The sequence below is a fragment of the Centruroides vittatus genome, unplaced genomic scaffold (genome assembly GCF_030686945.1).
Source record: "Centruroides vittatus isolate TY-2023 unplaced genomic scaffold, ASM3068694v2 contig_1427, whole genome shotgun sequence".
In the NCBI taxonomy this organism is placed as follows: domain Eukaryota; kingdom Metazoa; phylum Arthropoda; class Arachnida; order Scorpiones; family Buthidae; genus Centruroides; species Centruroides vittatus.
The window spans coordinates 825,364-852,555 of record NW_027120893.1 but is presented as its reverse complement, the minus strand read 5'-3'; the positions used below and the strand labels follow the sequence as shown (position 1 = coordinate 852,555).

The window sequence follows — 27,192 nt, the reverse complement described above, 5'->3', positions numbered from 1 at the left end:
GAGAGAGAGAGAGAGAGAGAGAGAGAGAGGACAGTTTAGAAAAATGTTATGTAAAAAATAATTGGAAATTTAATAGACAATGTAACTCAAAAGTAGATAAAAAGAGTGAAATTAAACGAAGGAATGTTTGTAGAATATCTAAAGAGTAAATGAACAATAACAGTAGATATAGCCCGAAGACACGTGACCCGGGGTCAATGCCACCGAAGAGAAACCCTCAAATATTTACTATAGAATTTTCTCCCACTTTAGACACCTCTCTTATAGAAATCATTCGTCTAAAATTTCATTACGGGTTGCGATTTTTTTTTTAAATTATTTAAACCGTATTTATTTATGTATAAGTATCCCGCACGAATCTTATTCCCGAAGGAAGAAAAGATCGAAAAATTTACAAATGTTTTTACTACTTTCACCAGACAAACGAACTCGCGACGTGTTAGAAAAGACATTAACTGTAATAACGAATCATAAAATTTAAGGAAGAGAGTAAATAAAAATGTTCAGTCAAAACGTGTGAAGAGAGAGAATTTTGGCATCTATCCCGATGACATCATCCGGAGCCGGCCATGACGTCACAGACAACCAGACCACGCCCTCCTGTTTACGTATCGTAAATACCACCTCTACGCATATCCATCTGCTCCGGGCCGGTGTTAGGGGTAAAAAAAATATAAGACCGATTTAACTGTCCCAACGTTACAGGTAAAAAAGCATTGACTTTAGGGAAGAAGCGGCCATTTTTCCATACTCGAAAGTCGTTTACCCGAAGGAAAAATCTCGGCTATCGATAGTCTTTCGCTTCATACATTTAAGCCTAATGATAACTTAAGGTAGGACACTCACCTCTCTTCTCCAAAGAGTATTGTCTGCCTTTTTTTAAAAACTAGTCTTTAATTTTATTTCCGTCCGGCAGATGTCGTTTGCAGTGGTGCCCTTAAAAATATCCAAGAGAGAGAGAGAGAGAGAGAGAGTTATAAGTGATGTCACAATCCTCCACCACGCTACACACACAACTGAGACCGATATGGCGGTGGTTCTCTGGGTATTCTGCTACAGCATCTATCCCTTCCGCCACACTGCCATCTGGTGGAGAGAAACACAAGTATTCTAATCCCACATTTTCTTATAAAGTAAAAACTTTAATAATACATAAAATAATTATAATTTATATAAATAAAGTTAAAATATAAATTAAAATTCATTTTCTTATTTAGTATTTTTTAAAAATATTTTTAAAGAATTCTTTGAATGTCCTCTGTTCTTTGTGTATTTGGATATGTTTTGAGAAATGATGTTAGAAGTTCGTGAGGTCGGAAAGATATTTTAGAAACTATGTCCGTGTCCGCGAATACACAAAATATAAATGCAAATTTAGAAATTTCTAAGCATTTTGATATTTTCTATGATATTATAGTCAAATTTTGCTTGATAATTCTTAAGCTTTAAGAAGTTGAAGTGACATTTTCAGATTAAAGTGAATACACGTCAGATAGATAACATTTATTATAGAGGAAAAAAAAAGAAAAAAAAACCTTCTTTCTTTGTTGAGAAAGCTTTTATATCCATTGTATTCGGGTGAATAATCTTGAGATATATTCACGTATATTTTAAACTGCGCATAGATTCGCGTATGGAGAATACTGTAATGGAGTCCATTTTGAATCTAAAGATACAGTACATACGTTTTGCTTCCTACACAGAGCACACTTTTACGGCAAATTGACATCATTATCACACTTTCTCGTAAGAAAACTGTAAGAATGACGTCAAATTGATGTAATAGCGGTGCCAAAACTTTTCAATTGTTGCGTAAGTCGTAAGTAGGTGGGCCATAAAAACAGTTATTTTGTCTATGGAAGCAGATCTGTTTCTATTATGTTTAAAGGGTGTTCTAGTGAAGGATTTGAATCGGGGATTTAGCATTATTTGGACAAAATGTAGACCTATAAATTCTTCTTGTCTTTCTTTTCTTACTCTCGAGAACCGTGTTAGATAAATGAAAGTCGAGACCAGATATGGAAAGCTTAGGAAAAGGAGCCCCGATTAACTATATACGAACTTCCGGTCCAAACCGGATATCACGTGATTTCAATTCAAAAATTTTCTTCAGAATAGGGTTACATAGATGATCGGTATGACTCTACTATTAACAGGAAAAGTATGATGTACAGGGGCAAGACACTACTAATTTGAGATCGAGAGCATATATTTTAAATTAAATAAATTAAAAATTTTTGCTGGTTAAATATAACTTCGTAAAGCATTAATTTAAGGCGTATCATAATTAATCGATATATAAAGTTAATAAGAAACTTGGAAAAAAACCATTTTTAGTTTCGTTTAATATGATTCACTGGAGCGAAGAACGTGTCAAAATGATTTTTATTTCTTGCGAAAGTCCAATTATTCAACTAATTAATGATTTTAATTTATCGTTATTATTATTATTATTTTTATTTTTTAATAATTATATAATTTACCGAATTTATTATGAATATAATAATATACATTCGATAATGCTCGGGAGTATACCTTATACAGGGCCACAAATATAGATTAATAGTTATGCCAGGATAGTTTAGAACCTTATTACAAAGCATTTAATATTCTCTCGTTTTATTAATTATAATTATACGCAATAATTTTAAGAGTAACTGTATAAGGCTAATTTAGAAGTGGCAATTTTAATTGAATATTAATTAATTACATATTTAAAATTAATGAATTAAATCACCTATTTGTACTCTCTCTCATAATTCAACTGGATTCATGCACATTTTAAGGATGAATAATTTTCCTACTAATTTTTCTTAAGATGGGTTAGTGTCATCGTATACTTAATTTCATATCGAATGCCCACTTTTTAATTAATTTAATATTTTTAGATCTAGAATTCTCGTCTCGAAAGAATAAAATTTGTATTCATTCGTTGTTGGAGACAGATGCGGAGGAACGAAAGGTAATGGAACGAATTAAGTTGTAAACATAGTTACAAGACACTACAACTCTATATGAGACTTAATGTAAAAGATGTAGAGATTAACGTGATGAAGTAACATATCCGTATTACCTTCGGCTCATAGCTAAGTTAAATTCATTCTTACTTATGTTTTACTGTAGGAATTTTAATGAAAATTTATTAAAATTTTAACTATAAAATATATATTTTTTCTCATTTAAATTTTTTTCGTAACACGAAATGAGATGAAGAAAAAAAAGAAAAGTCTACCTGAAGTTAATTGTCACACGATAAATACTTTTATTTCTTCATTACTATTAAAGCTTAATTTTTCATTTCAAAAATATAATTTAATTTCACGAGGTTATCAAATGATAATATAAAATATTTAAATATTTAATAAATTATATAATGTAAAGTCGTAGTATACGTAAAAATTATTGATGATAACATAATTTTCACTCTAGTGTTGCACTATATTAATTAATTAATTATTTAAAATACACTTAACAATGCAATTTCCTTAGATTGGTCGAGCTTCATTTTGAAAAATTCATGAGAAAGCTTAGATTAATTTTTGTAAAATTAGATATTTTTCGCTCCTCTTGAGCGATATTACTAAAATAAAAGTCAATTAGTCTTTGTTACAGTTGTTAGAATTGGAGTTTCTGTATTTTATTGCAGAACAGAGACAAAACGACGAAAGCTCTTAGTCGAGAAGTAAGAAGTTTTCCTTTTTTTTACTACCGCAAATTGGAAATTGTTTCATTAACTACGTCTATTGCCAAATTAATGAAGTCTTCCTTCTTCAAATTAAAATTGTTGTAGAAAGTATATATTTAGATAAAGTTTTTTTTAACTTGAAAATATTATTTTGTACTTTAATAATATTTTTAGTTTATTATCGATTCATTTTTCTTATTGAAACTGTTCAAAAGATAGAACAATAAATAATTTTATCACCATAATTATTGGAGGGCTTGGAGACAAGTAGTTGCACAAATAAATTTTTATTTAAGGATTTTTCGGGGGTTTCCACAAGCAGATTATTATAATACAGAATTACAGAAAGACAGAAAGACACGTCGCATAGTCGAGGGTGTAGGGTTACATATTACAATCACTGTTACGATTTCAATTTGTGGAATTTTTTACTCGATCCCAGGGGGGAAATTGCTCCTTTTACCCCCTCTGCGGACGTCCATGTCCACGAACTAATATTATAATAATTATTTTAGTATCGTTAAAGTTTATTATGAAAGTAACTTCACTTAGAGTGATCGAGTATCATTTTTCTAATATTTATGTGATGCATACTTTCCTCAATTAATGACACGATTTTTAAATATCTTAACTTTCATCAGAGATCATTCATTACGCTTTTAATTCATTAATCAACGAAAAAAAAATAGATAAATTATTATACATCAAATTGCTTATAACAACAATTACTATCATTCAAAGTTTTAAGAATAAATCAATCTAAAGCTATCAAATTAAGGACAACTTATATACATATATAAATTAATTTTACAGGGTTAAAATATACCGAATAACTACAGTTTAGATTAATAATAAGGCTCGAATGCGAGTGTTCGTAATAAAATATCAAGCTTTAATTTCTTAATTAAATTTTCTTGCCATTTAAAGACTCATTATAAAACCCAATTAAGAATTCCTATTAAATAACTCTATTATTAAGAACAGGAAACTTATTAAATATTCAAATCATTTAATGTATTTAAGGGATGAGCAATTGTTATAAAGAATGCTTTTAACTCTACATAAAATGGAAATTTGTTTAAAATATTAATCATATATTCGGTTAATATTTTGAAATTTATGTTAAAGAATAAAATTTCCTTTGTATTTAATACAGAATTAATATTAAAATCGATTTTAATAGGCGTAGATTATAAGAAGTTTAACACGAAAAATCTCTAATTCTACCGATTATATATGAATGAAATGTTTTATGATTAATTTAACCAAATTATCTGTTTAATATTTCATTGAAAATTGAAAAAAATATATCAATTTTTTCCTCCCTATTTTAATTTCAAATTGCTTTGAATGAGTCTGTGCGTGTTATAATTTAGTAAGGAAACTTTATCTCGTTTTACATAACTCTTTGGTATTCTATCAACTGTAGAAGAATTTACTGGAGTGTATATAATAAACTGTATTTTAATAGGGAATTTCTCTCGAAAAAGATAACAAAGTTGTTATAACAGTGTTAATTAAATTCTTTGTTGTTAAACAACAAATACTAAATCATTTGATATGCGGTCTAAAGAACAAAAGGGTTTAGAAACAATGACTTTGCAAGATAAGAATTTGTGAAAAATCCATTTAAGAAAACAAATTAAATTTTTTTTTCTATACTAAATTTCGTCTCATTGTGTAATAAAATCTTAATAACATTTAAGCTATTTAATAAATTTAATAATAAAAGTTTTCGATTGTTTGTGCCAATTTACGTATTGCATAAGCACCGACGAATTCATTGCTATTTTATGAAAGTTTTAACACGTTTGATATTTAATATAAGTTATAAATCATCACGTCAACATTTCAATTTAGAAATTTTAAGCAGATGACTTACAAGTTTTGGTTTGGAATAGCTGAAAATAGAAATCTTTTTATTAAAAAATGAATAAAAAATATGCTGTAAAAAGTTGTTTTTTATTAATTAAAGCTTGTAAGTTTTGATACAGAACATAGTTTTGTATAGGAAAAAAAAGAGAATAAATGAGTTGAACTCAATAATTATCCATAAAAAAAGAGAACTTTTTAGGATTTTGGAGATTAAAATCGCATAACCGTTAATGATTAGCTTATTTTAAATATTTTTTAATGTTTATCTTGATGTCACTAATTATGTACTTATTAATATAATATAATGGCTTCAATATAACGTTATATAACACCTTTTTTAATATAAGCAAAACTGTAAATAACCAATTTAAATATCTTACGAAATATTTATTATATAGAATCTTCTCTCTATTGTAACTATTTAGCAAAGAACAATGAGTTTTTCAGAGGAAAATTTTTTGAAAAAAAATGAAGTTTAATTTGCTATTAAGTGTTCAAAACAAGCGAACGTTTGCTGACATTGAAAGGTACACTTTCATTTTAATTCTTTTCTAGCCTTAAGGAAACAAACAGTCCGTAAAATCCGACTGACTAATATAGAAAGTTCAAAGAAAAGTGTTTACTTAAAAAGCTGCAACGTGTAGAACGAGAGAAAGAAAGAAAGAAAAAGACTGTATAAGATTACATCTTGTCAACGCAAATGTACAGTACAGTACATTTCTTTTATTCAAACTAAAACAGAATATTCTGAAATATCTGCGATTTTGATCCTATTTAAATCATGAATTGTTTTAATTAATAAACTCAACGAACAAGTCTTAAAAATGCTTCCTTTTGGTGTAAAAAAGTTGGGTGCATTCGTGTTGTATATACAAAACGAACACACCTTTAAGTGACGATACAAGTCAGACTATTATAAACGGTCGTTTGCATATAATTTTATAGTGACTGTTGCATTCGTTGTAGGTTATTATTAGAAATATTAATCATACAATGTTACCAGCCTTTTTGCTCAAAAGCTCGAACGATAATTGCTACAAAGACGACAATTTTTTACAATTAATTAAGTCGATAAAAATAGAATAATATCTCCCATCATTTAATGAAAACATTATATATTTGGCCTATTTTGAATTTTTATGCATGTCAGTATTCATTCTGATGCGGGTATTCTCGCGTGATTTTCATCCTCTTTTTGCATCTTCTATCGTTTATGTTAAATTTTCTGTTTATCGTTTCACTCTTCAGCTTATATACTAAATAACTCGATGCATAATAAACATGTTTCAAAACCGAAATATCAAATATCCTTTTAAAATTCTCCTCAAACTGTTTAAATTTATATTATCAATATAATAATGTAAACACGTCTTACTTAATAATTTATTTATTTACAGAATCTTGAGTTTTTTAAATTTAGACTAGAGAAATTATATTTCGAGTGAAAGTTTATGAATATCTCTCCCCGGAATATTTTACATTTGAGGCACGAATTCGCAAAGTAATAGCTCTTTATGCATGACACTATAAAGTAGTCATGTGATAGGCATAAATTAGTAAGGAATATTCAGCCATTTTAGGCCAAAAACCTTCTATCACAATGTTTCTGATGCGTTAAGTAGGAAGAGAAAAAAAGATAAGTGAATTGGAACGCTTTTAGTGTGCTAATAGCTTACTCAAATGCATCACACGATGATAATGTCTTCATTCTGTTACGTTATATTTTATATATTAAACCGAGCGTGACTACTTAGCTAAAAAAAAACAGCGTTTATATTTATAATTTAACATGTTTATGACTCTCGTATTGTTATCATAAAACAAATAAAAAGATTGTATATTGAAACACAAATAGAGTATTAAAGTGTAAATTATGTAATGAAATGCTTTACAAAGTAAAAAGTCCAAAAACGAGTTGCTTAACTTTCCCGGCTATATTTAAAACTGAGTATGTGGCGCCATCTGTTGTTATATTTTATTTTAAAAACTATTTATATTTTTAATTATTATGAAATGGAAAAAAAAAAAAAAAAAGCATAATGTCCGATCCTACTCGAGACATGACACACGGCCCCTCTCTATCTCTCCACTCCGTCGACCTTTAACCACCAAAATTTAATAGCATTAATATCTGTAATACACACATCTCCCTGCAAAATTTCAGAAATTTTCGACAAAAAGCACAGGAGTTATTAAGCTTCAAAGAGGGAGAACAAAATTGTGCCACACACAAACACTAACTTCCAAACATACATTCGCCATACTTAACCTCTGTTATATGTAACAGAACCTGGAAGGTAAAAATCGTGCTTATAATTTAATAGAGCATCTTGTAAAGCCTTCAAATGCTCTTCATACTCGTATAATTTTATCAGCAGTTACATGACACTGCACTGTAATACTATTACACGAAAACAGTTAAATTCGAATCAAAATTATGTTGTACGAATAGAATTTTCTACTTTAAATAAATACTTAAAAGATAAAACTGATTAAATTGTTTTCGAGTTAAGTAAAATTTATTGAAATTGTGCATCAATAGTTTTGAAATTCTAAGAATAGACGAATGCATTGCTTCAATTGTTTATTGCTTTTGAAATGGTCAAAGAAGAAAGGATCTTTTCCAACTGAGCTTTTGTGGTATTCACCGACTGAATCAAAGCAACTAATCTATTACTTTGCAAGTAGTGGAAAATGAATGGCGAGAAGTACCCAACAACAGCAAACAACAATCAATATCAATACAAGCATTTGTTGAACTCTTCTGATCAGAAAAGGCTTAGCTTGTTATCGATTAGTTGCAATTTGGACCAGTATATATGATGTTAATCTACTGTTATAAAGTATCGACTTAGATCTGACAAAATCGGATGAATTATACATGAAAACAATGAATTTTTAAGGTATAAAAAAATAAGTGTTTCATTTGAAAACCATAAAGCAGCACTAATGCTCGGGAAATCTGTAGGCCTAGATCAGGATGTTTCGACAGTAAAAGGAATGGAAGACCTACTTCGTGGATGGAATTATGAATTAGAACAATTTCCAAGTTGCTAAAAACATCTCTAACAGAATTTGGCACTGAGCCATACATGACGCCTTAAATAAGAATTTTATGTTTTAAATTCCAATTTTATTTTCGTCTATCGAGTTTTTGCTTTTATAAATAAACATATTTGCATGCTCAAAGATTCTTGTATATATTTTTCTTTTTACGTAGAAAATTATTATCACCTTCATTTCATATTTAATATAATAAAAATGTTTGCTCATATGCCACTTGTCGATTCCTTAATTTATGGTTGAGTTATCTGAAAGTAATGATTTATTCAACCGTAAATTTTGGCCAAATAACCTATTAAGAGGTGGATTTCGAGTTGATTTTAATATAAATTCGTTTATTGCTTTTTAAAATTTATTATCATTTAGAAGTGTGAGTATTTAATTCTTATAATAAGCTAATGAAAAATTATAAGTATTAATATAGAATTGATTAGTAAATCTATAAAAGATTTGATTTTTTTAAAGAAAATTGTAAGTCATTCTGAAAGGATGATGCATTTATCGTGCATTTATTTGAACTTTATCATCTTATTCTGTGAATATCAGTTCGGTCTTCAGACAGACAGACAGACAATGCAATTTTCAATAAGATAAAAACATTCATTGGATAAAGTAAGAGATGAATATTTCTATTCAGACAAATACTTTTAAGTCATAAGTTTCTACAGAGAAGTTTTCCTAGAATAAAAGCTTTCTACGAGAAAAACTATAAAATATACATACATACATACATACATACATATATATATATATATAGGAATTAAGTAAGGAAAAAAATTAATTTCATAAATTAAACGAAAAAAATCGAAGGTAGAATATCTAAAAAACACATTTAATATATAAAAAGTTATAAATTTCCATTTTATTTTTTATCTTTTCCAGTTTATTAAAAGAGTTAGATTTAATAATTAATTTCCTTTAATATTTCCATAAACAGTTATTGAATTTATTTATATTATTGGGCTGCAATTTAAAAATATTGTAGACCTACAAATTCCCACTATCGCCAGTCTGTATGTCTGTCCTTCCTTAATCTCGAGAACGGTGTTAGGTAGATAAAATCGAGATCGTATTTGGAAATTTTAGGAACACGATTAACTATACACGAACGTCTGACCTTGACCGGATGTCACGTGAATTCAATTTAAAAAATTCCCCCCCCCCGAATAGATGACCGGCACGACTCTGTTGTAATCGGGAAAAGTATGACGTACAGGGGGGAAAGATACTATAAATTTGAGATGGAGAGCATATATTTTAAATTAAGAATATGATTAAAAATTGCTGCCAGGCATTGTGATAATGTCACAATAAATAATTGCTCGTCTCAATTCGATAAATTATTTATTTTTTCGATTAAATATCTCATATATTTTAACTGTTTTATTATAACCATATCAATAAGAATTTAGTAATTATATTTAAGCATTTTTCTGTAGAATTTAGATAAGTATCGAATATCATATAAAACATTTTCTTCTGAATTCAACAGAGTTTTTTTGGTGTTTTTTCCCCCCTGTTATTGTCCAAGAAATCTGAGCAAACGTTTTATTCTATCAGGTTACTGTAATAAGTATAACAACATAAAGAAATTGCGAAGTAAACAGTCTCAGTTGATAGTAAAGGACCTTTTTATTAGGATATTTCTTTGTAGGATATATAAATATATTCTATATTCGAACCTTCAATAAAGGATACCTCCCAACAGCGGCCATTTTTAGGAATTTATTATTATTTTTTTAAAGATACATACAAAAATAATCTCCGAACAACGGCCACTTTTTATATTCCTTTCAGTGTCCGTTCTTCAGAGGTTTGGCTGTATTAAAATATTAATTTTGTTAATATATGAGAAGTAATTAAACTACCATACTAATCACCAAAACCATAGCAAAATTAGTGAAGATTTCATCGATTTGAGATATTAAAATATTATATAAATATTAATTTAGATACTTAATTAAGTTAATATCTGATAAAAGATAATTATTTTGTTATAATGATAAGCAGAAGCATAAAACGATATCATTACAGATGCATTCTGTTAGTTTTTGCTTTATAAATTAATAAGTAAAGCTTAATTTTGTTTTGAATGATTGTTTTTATCTTTTAAAAACGTTTATATAACATTCGATAACAATTAAATTTAATTAAAAAATAATAGTAATTAGTACGAAGTAAGAAAGTTATTTAATTTTGATTAAATACATTTAAACAGTTTATAAATTTTAATTAAAGTTTTTACGTTCTTTAAAATTGAATTTATACAAATATTATTTGAAAAATCAATAACAATTATCACTATTAACGTAGATATAATTTAATATTTGCTTAATTAAATAATTATTTAAATAATTTTAAACATTAATTAATAGAAAGTTTAATACTAATATTATATTAATATATAAAAATATTTTAATGGTAAAGTTTTATAGAATGAATATAATTAATTATATATATATGTTTATTTTAATAATTTAATAAATTTATCATAAATTATGTAAACATTTAAACTTTAAATATGTAAACAGATTGATTTTAAATGTTTTTAAATTAAAAATCTCTCTTTTATATGATAAATGTTGAAAAAATACATGTAAACTTATGTGAATTTTGCTTCTGTTTGCTCCTTTTGTTTTTTCTTAAATTGAATTTCGGATAATTGATTATAACGAAGGACAATGATAATTGTTAACCATTGACCGAATCTCAAGAGATTAATTTAATGAGAATTACTATTCTATATGTTTATCTCGAAGATATTTAATTTGTATATAAGTAATGCATTCGTATGTATATAAATTAAGTGTATTTAGATACGTATACGAGGAAATATAATTGTTTAAACTACATAAAAATCAAATATAAATTGATTATTTTAATGACGATATCGGCAATTAAACGAGAGGGGGATTAAATACTTTAAAATCGGTATTAAAGAAGATAATTATTAATTCAATACATAATTTTACTCTATATACTTGGAATGAAGCTATATTTAACGCCTTTTTCAATTTATTTTCGTGAAGATGAAAAACAAATTTCTTTAATTAAATTTACTTTAACCGTAACATTTAATTAGAAATAAGTAATAGACTTCTGGTATGGAACATGCCTATAGGCACTTTTAAAATGATACAAAGGACATCGTTTTTTTTGTACGTCGCCATGGTGACTAGCGACCTTGAAAGGCGAGCGTGGATAGGAACATGATAGGGTAATGGAGCGAGGTCAAAGTTCGCAACCTAAGTGTCTTCGGTCTTTAAGTTAAAAAGACACTTGTCGTCTCGAAACTAGCAGTTAACGTGTCTCCAAAAACCAGCCTTAAATCTATCGGAGTTGAAAAAATACAAGAATTAATACAGTATATATATATATATATAAAACGTACTGATTACTTTCACTCTCACACGCGTTTATTTGTCAAACTGATAAATACGTTAATAATTGATGACTTTATGAATGAACATTGTCACGCGAAATTTATTTGTGTTACCATGGCGACCATTGACTAGAGAAATGTACTTTCTCATTGTAACCATAGCAATAAGTTGTCCATTACCGACACATGATAACATATCACCATGGCAACACAATATTTCGTCCACGTGATCTTTTAGTTACTATGACAGCAAGAAATCTATTTCGACTCACGTGATCTTTTGTCAGCCCATTTCATTCATGTGCACTTTGGTTGCTATGACAACACGCCTTATTTTTCTTCCATGTGATAAATGCCTTTGAATAACGTGTTATTTTTTTCTTCAAATGCTGATTATTTTATCTTTTAATTCGAATGAATAAATAAATAAATTGTTTTTTTAATTATTAATTTTATCTTAAAACATTTCCACATATTTTTATCTATTTTATTTTTTTTTCAAATATAAAATATAATGAAATTTTTAGCAAATATGATGGATTTATCATATAGAAATCAGAGAATTATCGTTATTACCTGTTTATTTTCGATTAACATAATTCGTAGAGATTATATTAATCGAAAAATCTTTTATTATTAATTAAATTCGTAATTATTTAATAAAAATATCGATTGGATATTTAAAAGAATAACGAGAAAGCAATAATTAAATTGTTAGAATTATTCTATTAGAAACATTTAAATTGTTTCTGGAAGTTTAATTAATTTCTAAGAGAATTTAATTAATGAAACAAATATTTTCAGAAATATTTAAACCGTCTGATATTAAGGTTATGAAAATTTGTTATGTATAAAATAAACTACTGGCTTGGTTTAAAAATATCGATCGGCATACAAATTTATAACAAATGAAACTATTGGAGAAGTATTTTATCGGATTCTCATAATCTCAGTTTGTTTTAGAAATTAGGTTAATGAGTAAGTAAAAATTAACTATTTAAGCTAATTAAATATAAAGAATATTTATGTCTGCATAAGTTATTTACGCTTATATCATTACTATAAGTCAGAAACTTCCGCCGTTGTAAGATTAAATATGCTACTTTAGCTGTAAGAAATTGAAGACAATCTCTTCATTTCTCTCTTATTCTTACGATTTTGAATTAAAAGTAATTAAAAAAATTTCATAAAAATAATGTTTAATATGTTTTTAGAGTGGAAACATTCATCATTTATTTTTCCTTTCTGTTAATTCAATGCAAATGAATCAATGAATAAGGTTATAAACATTAGACTAATCAGAGTTATTATTGAGATATTCTAGATGATAAATTTACCAAATATCATCGTAGATCATTCTTTACATTAGTTACATTTATGAATTATCATCGATGGTGAGAATGATTACTATGGAGAGATAGCATTTTATACGGAGAGACAAAGTCTATTTTGGTTAGCTCTAATAAGCTCAAACCACAATTACTGAGAGAATGATGTTATCTTCTAGAAGACAGATAAACTTCATCAGTGATATATGGTACACCCTATTATTCCCAACCGAATTTCTGAGAGGATAAATGAAGGTGAAGCATCCAATGTTAAATGGTAGAGTATGAGAGATCGAGTCACCTGTCATCTGTCAAGCAACGTGCTCGGTTTGCCGATTCCACCTTTTAGTTTCATGCAGAACTGTCACTTCTTCCTCTTACATTTGCCCAACTTTGACGGATTATTGTATTCGGAATTCAAAACTGCTTTATTTATAGACTATACATTAATTGAGAAATAGTATTGGGTGATAAAACATAATATTATCGGTTGGATGGAATTCAGATTTACGAAATCTCGAAATATTAAAATTGAATGTCTTCACAGACGTATCATTTATGGGCATTTAATACATACCAGGAGAATTTTGATCAGTTTAGAGGGGGAAATCGAAACAGATTTATAAATATGGAAGGCGATTTATATTCATAGACTAATGCAATTGTAATATGAAAAGTTGATTTTATAGAAGCATTAAAAAAGACACGGTTATTGAAGGAAGATCCATTATAAATGAAATCGCCGAGACTAGAAGATTACGATCGTAATTTCGTGTCAGTTTAATGCAATTTTACATGACTAGATACATCAAATAACTAACTCCGAACAATAATTTGTCAAGAATTGAAGTGAGAACAATTTTTTTAACGACCGACTTTTTCTACGAGAAATTTTTATAAATATGAAAAATATCGAAAATATCAATTTTCAAATAATTTAAAAGATTATAAGTGATAGAAAAAAATTATCTGGAATCTGTTTAGAAATTCCATTAATCATTCGACTGATGCCAATGACACAGGAATTGTGTTCCTGTATGATTAATGAAGCCATCTCTTCCCTAACACCATCATTAGTAAAGCAATATGGATTTACTCAATATACTAATTCTGTTTGTATTTAAATAGCGATTTTATTCGTTAATCTTATCTCTCTACAAAAAAAAAACACAAACTAAATTTCACTTAAGAAAATTAGCGCTTTATCCTATAATAAGTATCCAAACTCGATACAGATTAACATTAATATCAACAAATATATTCTTATTTTTATGTGATACCAGAAAAAAAACTACTTAATTTGTAAAAATAAAATATAAATGGAATTTTATTTGAATTTTTTTCAGATCTGCTCTTTATTTTTTATTTATTTATTATTAATTTTTTTGAAAGGGAAGACAAGACGGAAGAAAATTATCCTAGGATTATCATTTGAAAATATGGATTGAGTACTAAGAATATTAAAGTTTCACCAAGTTATCTCGATTGATTTTATCATCACACTCCATCAAAGAGATGGAGCGCGATAAAAGAAACTGCATCTTGGAAAATTTAAAAATCGTTCTACAGTTTCTAAAATAATAAAGTTTCTCTTAATAAAATACCGTGTATTTAAAAAAATATTTTTTCATTAAATCGATGAATTTAACGCAAAAGATAGCCTCGGAGTGTTCTATAAACTGTTCTGAATTGAAAAGGTCGGCATCTCTCCTATTCTAAAGTCATAGCTGTTGCACCGGATGGATGCAAGAGTAAAATTTCTAAATTTATGCATTGACCGTAACTTGAATTAACTTAAGCAGCTTATTAATTAAGAAAGAATTTATTTCGGGTCTCAATGGAACGGTCATATTTAACAAAACTCGTAATCATGCCAGCAAACTAAATTTCATTTTTGTTCTTCGTCTAAGGCATTTGCATTAATACATATAACTGTCATAATTGCCTTTACAAAAGATTAAAATGTCAAGCTCCATTTTAAAATCGCTATTGGGAATATGAATATAATACATTTTCTATAAAATTCGGATTTTCTCATTGTAGGAATTACAGTTTATAGCATAAATCAATCGATCAAATTAATTCGTAAATCTAATTAATAACAATTAAATAGTTAACAATTAATGATAAACTCACAGACAACATTACATATAAAATAATTGAATTATATTAATTAGGTTCTGCATTACTAAACGGAAATCCTTAATTAGTTAAAATATCTAATTGGTTCGAGTCTTTTAAACATTTACATCTTCCTAAAATATGCAGAAACCTTATCAAGTAATATAATATTCTTATCAGGAAATCGTCTTTTAAATTTATATATATATATATATCTGCATATATGCAGATTGTTTCAATTAAAATATTACACGTCTAAATTTTAAATTTGTAGGATTATATTACAAACAGAATTTCACGTTTCTACTCAAAACACCAGTAGAAAACTTAAATATAATCGGTATTTTAACTTTAATTTTTTAATCAATTAATTCTCTGTTAACGTTAAATATTTCTGGAATGATTAAGAAAGATTTCTAAACAAATTTACTTAAAAAAAACCTTAGATAAGAGATGGATTTTGAGAGCTATATCGTATGTTTAGTATAGCATTAGCTGTATGAGCTATAGCCTAGTGGAAATTCGTTATGTTTACTCTACCTGAGCATTACTCCTTTAGTAATGTTTAGATGTTATAAACATGCTTCAAGAAGAAGTTGAAAGGTGTTTTTTCATCCCAAAAAAATAAACTAGATATTGAGAAACTGGAGAGAATCTTTTCATATTCTGTAGTGTTTTTCCTTTCAAGAAAATTCACTTTGATTAAAGTCTAATCATCATAAACTTAATGAAATAACAATTAAATATCCGATATATCTATTAATAATATTCTAAAATGTCATAAATTTTCAAAACACGTGAATAATTTAATGTATATACTTCAAAACTTTGACTATATAATTTTTTAATTATATTTGCATGTTTATGAAAGCAAATATAACAACAAAAAATACATATAAAAGTTATGAATATATATATATTTGAAAAATAACAAGATATAAACATTATTTTCTAAGAAAAATACTATATAATTTACATAAGAGAATAACGTAAAAGAAAGAGAATAAAAAAGCATATACTGTCTTTCGTTTTCTTATAAAAATCTAAATAAGAAAATAAAGAAAATAGCTAAAATATATTGCTAACATTTCTTTACAATATATTTATATATAATATATATATATATAAGAAAAATAATATGAAAAAAATAATCTAAGCGGAAGATTCGAAACTTTATTAATATATTAAATTATAAAAGTAAAGATAGTAAACAAGAAATAAATTGCAAAAGTTTTTCTTCTTTTAAAACTGATAAGAAAAGAATGGTAATCACGAAATAAGTTTTTAAATTTCTCTTGTTATATTATAAAAGTAAATATAAAGTATAAGTAAAATAACAAAGAACAATTTTTGAAAAATGTATAGACTATTCCATGTAAACTTAGCTTTAAAAATGAAGAATATGTTATAAAAATTAGTTAAATTAAATATAATATTTCTACATAAAGTTAATCGTAATACGGTAGGCCCTCGATTTAACAGACCCCGATTTAACGGACAAAAATTTCAACACGTATAGAGCATTCTAAAAGGTTGGGGTCAATGAGTCAATCGGTATAAAATACTTAATTTACTGTACTGTACGTTATATTACTATTTCATTCGCGATTATATATTACTATAACATTTTAAGTTTGTTATTAATATATGTTTTTAAAACATATTCGATTTAACGAACTTTCGTCATTAGCCCTCCAATTAATCCGTTAAATCGAGGGCGTACTGTATTTTAATTATACTGTTTCTATATAATAAATATTTTAAGACAATGCTTTGAGAAATTCATTATAAATCTATAAATATATACACACGTTTATGTACTTTCCCCCCTCTATTATAGGAAAATTCCCACGTGATTAATGACGATTAAGTAATAATTAGTGTGAATTTAAATTTTCCCTTTTTAATAAATAGATATACAACAAAAGGAAACAATAAATAAAAGGAAAATTTGACAAAAATATACTCTTAACTTTCCTTAAATTACTAAATAGCTTGTATAGAATTAATAGTTTAAATAAAGACTTAAACTATTAATTCTATACGGCTTATACTGTAAATAAAAATGCAGAAAGGAGTATAGAAATTGTATTAATTCCCTTTAATTCTGTAAGTTAAAATATTATATATATATATATAGATAAATTGAATGTTTACATAATTATTTTTGCTTTCTTAAGTTTCAATAATTGGCAGTGTTTACATTGACAGATAGGAAAAATCACTATTTATATCCCTTAACTGGATGTAAAATATTATTATATCAATTTAGCGATAACTAATTTAGCAGAATCTACTTTATTATTAATTTTAAATAAAGATAAATATCGAAAACATATCTTACGCCTGACTAACTCCATCCTTAATCAGAATTTAAATAGATGTTCCGTTGCTAACCTAGAAACGGTAGGTAAATCATTCAAGGCTTATTTCAATCAGGCAATGACTTAAGGCCATTTAATCGGGTCGAAGGAAAACTTGAGCATCATCTCGATAATGTGACATCGAACGTTCCGGTATATCGAGGAGAAATTTTGACATTATTTAACCGTGACAGTTAATTAACGTCTTGTCTAGAAGAGGACGAAAGCATCCACTTTCTAGGCTCTTTCAATGCCAAAAAGATCGACTTTTCATGCCATAAACTCGAAAAATATATATATACGTGTAAAACAATCTTCAAAGGAGAATTTTTAATAAAAATAAAAAAATTACTTCTAAAAAAAAGTGGAAGCGTACAGATAAGTGAATTAAGAAGTGTGAAGTTTAAATATACTTATGTATGTATTTAAATTTATAAATTCATTTTCGGATGGAATTTTCACGTATTTATTAATAAATTTATCAATTTGTGCGAGAGAAAATTTAGAATTAACGAGCAAATTATTTATTGTCACATCGTCACAATGTCGGGCTGCAATTTTTAATCATTTTTTTAAATTTATTTAATTTAAAACATATGTTTTCCATCTCAAATTAGTAATGTCTTTCCCTAATCTCTCCATATCTAGTTTCAACTTTCATTTATCTAACTCTGTTCTCGAAATTAAGGAAGGACAGACTGACAGACGAACGGATGACATAGATCTACAATTTGTTTTTTTTTTAATTGCAGCTCTTCCATAAAATAGTAGAAAAATTTACACTTAATGTCAAATGGAAAATTAAATTTTTATTAAATTAAAAAGAAAGAAATCTTCGATAATTTATTGTCTCGAAAACTTTATGAGAAAGACATAAAACTTTGTTAATTCACAAGTGAATCGTTTAGAAAATGTGGTTGTTTTTGTATTGGGATTCTGGCCATTGTGTCACCTAAAGTAGAAAAAAAATATAATAGATTTAATAAGATGAAGTATGAAATTTAAGAAAGTAATTGTTTTCTTATAAGTAGTCGACATTTTGATTAATAGGTGTTATGTCTGAATAGCTTTATTCTTGTCAAGATATCAGAGAAGAATAAACCTACTTTAGTTACCTCGTATTCATTAAAGAAGTAAAACAGCTAAAGTGGGACATAAAACTCCCTCGAGTTTGTTTTTGGTAATGAAGTCAGATTACCGGTTTCAAATTACTGTTTAAGAATTAGCATTTTCATTTTATTAAATGATATATTATTCTTAAGTTCTTTCTCATTTCGGTACATGTCTCCTTTTAATGAACTTGGCAAATCCCACAACGATCGTATTAAAATCTCACTTTCTAGCTTTCTGACTCATTTGTCGTTAAAATTTCGACTACTTTAATCATTTTAAACGCTTTTAAAAAATTTATAAATAAACTTATACCGGATATATTTCTTTAATATATAAGTAATTTATCCAGTTTCTCCGTCCACTCTTCCTTAATATGTGATTAAATAAGCAGAGTTAATAGACATGGATGTTAGTTCATCCGTGTTCTCCTATACATTTTCCGCTATGGAGACGAGGAAAGAAAGGATTAGTTTCATATATAGTTGATAGATGCGACAAGATTAACAACTGATGGACGTCATCTAATATCTTAATGGTAAGCCCGGTACGATACACGCTGAACGAAGATTAGAAAGGGAATGAATCATTCACTATTAATTCAGGAAACAGTAAAGACTAAATTAACGTCGATTAAAGACTGACCGAGCTTAACTCCTTAATCTTATATTCGTGTAACGATAGGACACGTCAGAGCAAATATTTACCGACAGACAACCGAACGTTTCTAGAAAAAAAATCACTCTTATTTTCTATATAAACGCAACTCTATGATATATAGAAACAGAAAAGTTCTAAATATAGATGATGGGATAAGTAATAAATTTACCAAGCGGTAATAAAATAGACAGCTCTATCGAAAAAAAAACACGAATTTAGAAGTAGAGAATACAAATTGGAGAAAAATACTCTATAAAAAACCGATAAGTTATCAATAGCTTGTAGGGGAAAGAAAAGAGATTGAAAGTAATAAAATTTGTTATCTAAAGGCGAGAAACTGGATATAGGTAGATGAAGAGAAATTTGAAATGATCCTTTTGTATGTGATGTATGCTGCCAAGCTATAAAGAGAGATGAGAAATAATAGCAGGAAGTAAAAAATTTATAGGATGAAGAATGGATATTCGTGTACACGATTGAAAAGAAGCACAACTATGCATTCCAATCTGGAAAATATGAATGGATATAAGTCGAGTATTATTCAAGTTTCTAAGTACTTTAAGACCGGATTGCTTCGTTGCATTGTTTTATTTTCCATATTGGAGTTTAGTCGCTGATAAATAAAAAAATATTATGTTATGCGAAAAGTAAAATGCGAATAAAATAGATAAAAGAAAGAGTTATACCAATATCATTGTCAGAACATTCGAGTGAAAAAATTGAATAAATATGAGTTATTATCGACATTTATGGTATTTCATGGAGTATTTTTCTTGGTCGAATCAGTATCAAGAGAGAAATTTATAATTTTTCTATAGGATTTCTTCACTTAGGTATATTTAAGTGATAAATTTCAAAGTGTACTTTTAAAAAAAAAATCGACATATTTTAACTTTAAAACTGACGAAAATCTGTCTTTACTTAAAACGTGTTGCCGTGTTTATTGAAACACGAACACCATTTATTTCTTTAAAATACACTTTTCTTTCTCGACTGTTTTCCATATCGTTTTATTTTCAAACGAGTGAAAAATAATATTCGGATTAATATTTGCCATAACAAATCATAAAAATAGCCCATTTCGGTTGGAATAAAATACTCAAACTTTAAATAAAAAGAGTGAATATTTATTGTAAAAAAAAAATGGCATTTTAAAACACGATTTAGAATGCCATTCTTTTTACAAAATGTCATTTCTTTAAACTAAAACAAAATAATATCAATTCGTACATTTTAATTTAATAAAATAGATGTTATAAGGGTCAACTATTTTTTATTATACGCTATGTATCACCTATAGTTTTTATATAAAAATATTATTAACTAACCTTTTATCATTTAATTTTTAAGAACTTCTAAACTGATTTATAAAATCGTATTTTGAAGTTAATCTTCTTAAGAGGAAAAAAAAAATTGGTTTATGTAACTTCGTTTTGTTCAAGTAAAGGATCTTAAATATTAATTCTTTATATACAGTATGTTTTATATGGGTATTTCGTTAGCTCCTTTCTATCTGTTCTTGTACACATGGGATTTTTTATTCTTGAAATTTCGCGTAAAATTCTTTCTTCTCAACTGCATATATGGATTTACTTTTCACTGTTTTTGAATGATTGATGCATTGTTTAATCTGTTAAATCTAAGAAAATATTACAAAAATCTATGAATTTTCATACTTTAATTTATTATTTACATAAATATAATATAGTTTGAGGCAATTTATATTGTTCTTTTCTAATATTATCCTATTGATAAGAGAGGAGGGGGTTATCATTTACTGAAGGTTTGGTGGTATATACAAGTCGTTTTTCTTTATCAAATTCTTACAAAACATTATTTCAGCGACTCCATAAAAAATCACAAATTCTCTTAGGGGTCATCTTTTTTGGATGTAGATGGATGAAGATATCAATTTAGACGAATGACAATTGTAATCTCAAAATGATATTTGAGTTATATGGCGACAGAATTATATCGTGTCTTGTGATAGATTGTGGTCTCTAGAGGATCATTTGCATAAAGCGAAAAACACAAATCAGCGTGGTATACGATATTTATAGTAGTTATTTGGCAGGAAGATTATTTGAAGAGAAATTATGATCTGGAATTCTTATTTATAAAACTTTATGATATACGGATTCTTTTCTCGAGACAATATTTTTTTTTCTTTAGTCTGAATAGAAATTTTTATTGTACGAATAGTATTTAAAGTAAATTACAAATTAAAGCTGGTTGTAGGAATTTTATTTCTGGAGAAAATCTACTTACAATGCTGCTGCACCTTCCTGTGCTTTATTTGGAAAAAATCCTTGTTTCCTATTCCGAAAATGTATTTCGGAAAATAAAAAAAGATCGCCAACATCCATTACATCACGAATTTTTGCCCGTAATCATAAACTTTACTTTATTAATGGAAATTAATATGCACCCAAGCGGTCGTTAGACTGGATCATGGAGTCATTCTCTTTCTAGTTTCGAGTTTTTTTTTCCCCCCGTGTTCTAAACATTCAACGTGAATTTTAGTATAATGCTTTATTATAAAACTTTATTTTAAATAGGGGGATAGAGATATTTAGATGCGTAACAAGCGCTTGTAATTTTCGTTATAGGAATAAAAATCAATAGGAATTTATTCTGAAGTTAGCATTATCATAAAAATCAACTTAATCTGTATTTTATAAAATTAAATTTGAAAATTTAAGTAATTTTGCGAAGTATACATTAATAGTTATCTTCTACGAAGAACGATTTACATATAAATTTCTACATTAATTTGGATATTGCATTTGAGGCCCGAGGAATATTTGAAAATGATCGATTTATCTTATTCGGATATGGAGTAAGAATATCCTAACTACTAAAAATCATGAAAATAAGATGTTACTTTTTATGTATAGTTTATTGCCTCAGGATTTCTCAGCATTTTTAGATAAAATAGAAGAGTTTTCTTTAAAAAATCTCCACTTCTTGATAAGCGCATGATTTTCGAAGAATTTAAATTGCCTTAAGCAATACAGTTGTTAAAAGATAAATAAATCGTTATGAATTCGGGATTAAATTCTCTTTTAATAAGTTAAATTTCTGTTATTAAAAATTTAATTATGTTACAGCTTATTTCTACAGTTGTTTATATTCTAGAGATAATTTTTGTATCTATTAAACTTTCTTTCTACTAAATATTCCTAGATTTATAAGGTTTACGTTTCCAAATGTCTTATACATCACTCAAGATTAACATTAAAAAAAAATAAACTATCTTAAATATTGGAAAATAATTCATTACATTCAATTTTCATTCTGGGGATTTCCTCTGTAGATTTATCGATCGACGAACACTTTACAAAACTCGTATTGAACGAAGTCATTAATTAGGTAATATCAATGATCAGGGGGAAAAAAATTATTTTCTGAAAAATCAGAATAAGTAACAATCCATAAAAATTCGTGTTATTCGCATTTTCTCCATGGGAGTCTTTTGTGTCAACCATTCTCAAGAGATCTCAGCAAGAAACATTTGTAGTAGTCTAATGGATGACGGAGGCAACGTCCTTGCTGATTCTATCGATCTACAAACACTTACATAGTGCTTACTGGATTGTTTCAGACTTTAAATCCGTATATGCACGACCTTTCAATTGGATTTAATCTGAATATTCTTAAAACCTTTACAGAACCGAAAGAACCACCATAGAGATAACCATAGGCCTTTAAACTCTATCTATGCGAAAAGCAATAAACAGAATCGAGATTATCTTTCTTTTACATTTTATATGTAAAAAAAAAATTTTTTAAACAGATATTAAAATAAAATTGAAGAAATATAAAAGTAATATATTATAGTTCAAATAGCGCTTTAAATAATTATTTTTTTTTTTTAAATAAAAGAAAAGAAATATGGTGAAGTTATAATATGTTGAGCCGAGAAAACTCATCAATCATATTTTGATTTTATGTTAATATATCATTATCTCGTAAGTAATTTAAAAATTTCTCTATCATTTTGCGTGTTTAGAAGCAGAGAATGTTATTTGATATAAGCTTACTGCATTTCCATCAAAGACACAATAGAACAAAGCCAGTTTTATCTATCAAAACGGATTTGATTGCTATTTAATTCGAAAAATCATACTGTATTTATATAACTGTAATATAAAAGAAACTTAAACTTTGTTTTTTTCCTTTTTTTTTCCTCCTTTATTTAAATTATGTTCATCTCTTATTTGTATTTATAATTTAATTCTGTAATGTGATCTAAATGAATTATTTATATAATGAATATATCTAGAATGTCACGTCATTTTATTTTATTTTATTTATTTTACTTTACAGTTTACGTATATTAATACCATTTTTTTATTTTTATTACAATTTATACGAATTTTAATACGTTTATATTAATAAAAATCGTTAAATTTAATTAAATTTTAACAGATTTTAAGATAATAAATGGCATCCTTCTTGATATTTCCGTTTTTCATTATAATTAGCGTATAATTTAGGAATATATTGTAAAATTAATACAGTTTTTAAATAATAATTTAAGCAAACTTTTAAAATAATAATAGTTTATACGTAAAATCAGATAAACGATTTGTGTGTATCAGCTAAGTGAATGCCCGAATCAGAATCATTTTATTATGTTATATTCGCTTGCATATATTGTTGTTATACAGGACGGAAGGATGCAATAAACAGTTTGATTTGACTTGTGCTTAACCGTTGAATCCAAATGAGTAACAGCATCGATAGTAGGCGGCAATTACCTTTTATTATTGGTCAGGTAAGTTTAAAGCACGTGAAATGGTTGGTTTTCCTATTTAGTGAAGTGAGACGTTTCCTCTTTGCACACTTGGAGACCATTACAACCAGTATATGATCGGATAAACGTAATAATAACGTGGTTTGAATGTGAGAAAAGAACCATTAGCTACCGTGTTTGTAAGTCATTATTTTGTAACGGTCTAGCAAATATAACATTCGTTTCGCCATTATACATACGCATGCATTCACATACATAAATATATGTTCAATTAAACAATTCGATATATGATTTTTTTTTTTTAAATATATATATATATTAATAATAATAAACAAGATACTGTAATTATTTCAGAGTAAGCTAGATCACGTTTTATATCTTCTTTTCTCATTTTTATCGAATAAAATAATCGATTTTTACTATTATAATTAGTTCGTAAATGATTTTTTAAAGCACTAATTACACTGCAATTAAATATTATTCTGAAGTTATCGTTTAATTGCAAAATTTTCTTTTTATTTTTTCGTTAAAATAAATTAAATAGGGAGAGGCAATTACGTTATAAATATTTATAATAATATTATTATTATTATAATCTTGTTATCCACAAGATCAAACATCCTCCTGCCTTATAAAAATCTAACACGGCATAGAATTCTTTTTTGAGGAAAAAAATAAAATTACATCCTTTCGGGTCGCAGATAGAATTTCCATTTGGGTATTTTTATAGGAAAATATTTGTGGTTTGTGATAAATCTCTTCTATATATTTTTGTAATGTATATAATAAAGGATCTTAAAACAAAAATGAATTATACGAAGAAAAAAAAAATCATTATAATTTAATGAAAACGGATGGGAAATCTTTCTTAATTATAATTAATATTAACACATTTTCATAAACGTTATTAATATTAACACATCATAACTTTGTGCAATAATAAGGCTTATTTAATATAATAAGTTCCATACAAAATCTTGACTTATTCACTTCATCATCTATGTTTTTCTTACTTGTTGTTTCTACTTGGATTTCTCTTCTTCTTATTCTTTCTGACAGATTAGAGAGACAGATAATAAATAAAAAAATCCTGATGATTAGCAGATCCAGAAATTACAGACGGATTTTTCTACTTCATAACATTATATAAGATGACATTACAACTCCATAATCGAATAGATTAAAGTGTATAAATATTATAAGCTAAATGTAAATTATTCAAAATTTAAATCGTTCGAAGGTCGTTTTATTAATATTTTGTAAAATTTTAAGCATTTAGATTATTTAGAAGTAAACTAGTAAATTTATATATAAAGACAACGGCGTATCCAGTAATTTGAGAATATGGATGCATGCTGCTTAAGGTAGATTTGGGGGACCGGGCACGTGCTTCCTTTTCGTTTTTTGGCGATTGTATAGACCGGAAGTCATGTGATTTAAATTCAAAGCTTTTCCCCAGAATGGATTTAGATAAATGACCGGCACAGCTCTGTTGTTATCAGGAAAAGTACGATGTACAGGGGCAAGACACTATTAATTTGAGATCGAGAGCATATATTTTAAATTAAATAAATTAAAAAATATGATTAAAAATTGTAGCCCGGCATTGTGGCAATGTAGCAATAATTTTACTCGTTATATTTCTTTTTATTTTAAAGTACTAAAATCGATCGCTTTAGTATCGAGGGAATGCTACAACACCAATAAGCACCCCTTGGATACGCCCCGTGTAGAGAAAATATTTTCAGAATTATTAACAACATATTCATTTAAATTAAAAGTCATTCAAGAGGATAAGCATTTTCTACGTCATTTAAAATAAATATTTAGATTAGATTTGATGATATACGAACACAATTTTATTGTTCAATCCGGAACGTATTTTTTTCCATTATTTAATTAGAATAATGTAGTAAATTCTTTACCATCGTGTAATTTTTTTTCGTTAACGATGTAAGATAAAAATCTTTATCTGGAGAAAAGAAAATGTCCTAAGTTATAAAATTATAAATCGGTTACCTGAACGAAATTCCATAAATGTTTTCCACTACAATAATAACTAAAGATATAGAAAACAATACAAATCCTTTCTATATGACATGTTTCTTTCGGCAACGTATCGTTTATCCATTATCAATGTTACTCTGCCAAAATGCATTTTGAGAAAAATCATATCTCGCTCTTTCCAGACGAAGTTTTCACAATCTGTTTTCCATCCAAGCATACATGAAATTTTGTTTTCTAGCAACACGCTATATAAAAATCCTCTCCGTCAGTAATGCCAAACTTAACACTTTTTCAAAATACCAGAATATAAAAGTATTTTCAGAAAACGTAAACAGAACGGTCAAGAATTATTGTGACATCGTCGCAATTTCTAATCATATTTTTAATTTATTTAATTTAAAATATATGCTCTCGATCTCAAATCAGTAGAGTCTTGCCCCTGTACATCATACTTTTCCCGTTAACAACAGAGTCGTGCCGGTCATCTTTATAATTTCTTCCAGGAGAGAACGTTTGAATTGAAATCATGTGAGTTCCGGTTTATATCGGAAGTTCTTATATAATTAATCGGGCCTCTTGCCTCTAAACTTTCCATATCTGGTTTGGATTTTCTTCTATCTAATACAGTTCTCGAGATTAAGGAAGGACAGACAAACAGTGAGAATTTATAGGTCTACAATTTTTTCAAATTGCAGCTTAATAATCTTGCTTTTTATAATTATAATTGGAAAATTCCGATTGTTTTTTTTATGTTTGGTTAATTGTAAACTGTCAGGGAATAACAGTTTATTGACATGACACTTTTTGGAATTCTTTCAGAATGGCGTCAGACGTTATGA

The 27,192-nt window shown here is 27.2% G+C and overlaps 1 long non-coding RNA gene across 1 annotated transcript in view; it reads right to left on the bottom strand.

The window, feature by feature from the left end:
- Positions 1-842: 842 nt before the first annotated feature.
- LOC136968292 (uncharacterized) overlaps positions 843-27,192 on the bottom strand; it is a 47,525-nt gene continuing 21,175 nt past the window's right edge. The window contains exon 2 of the long non-coding RNA XR_010879636.1: positions 843-1,086. This is a non-coding gene — a long non-coding RNA (uncharacterized lncRNA). The remainder of the gene's footprint in view (positions 1,087-27,192) is intronic.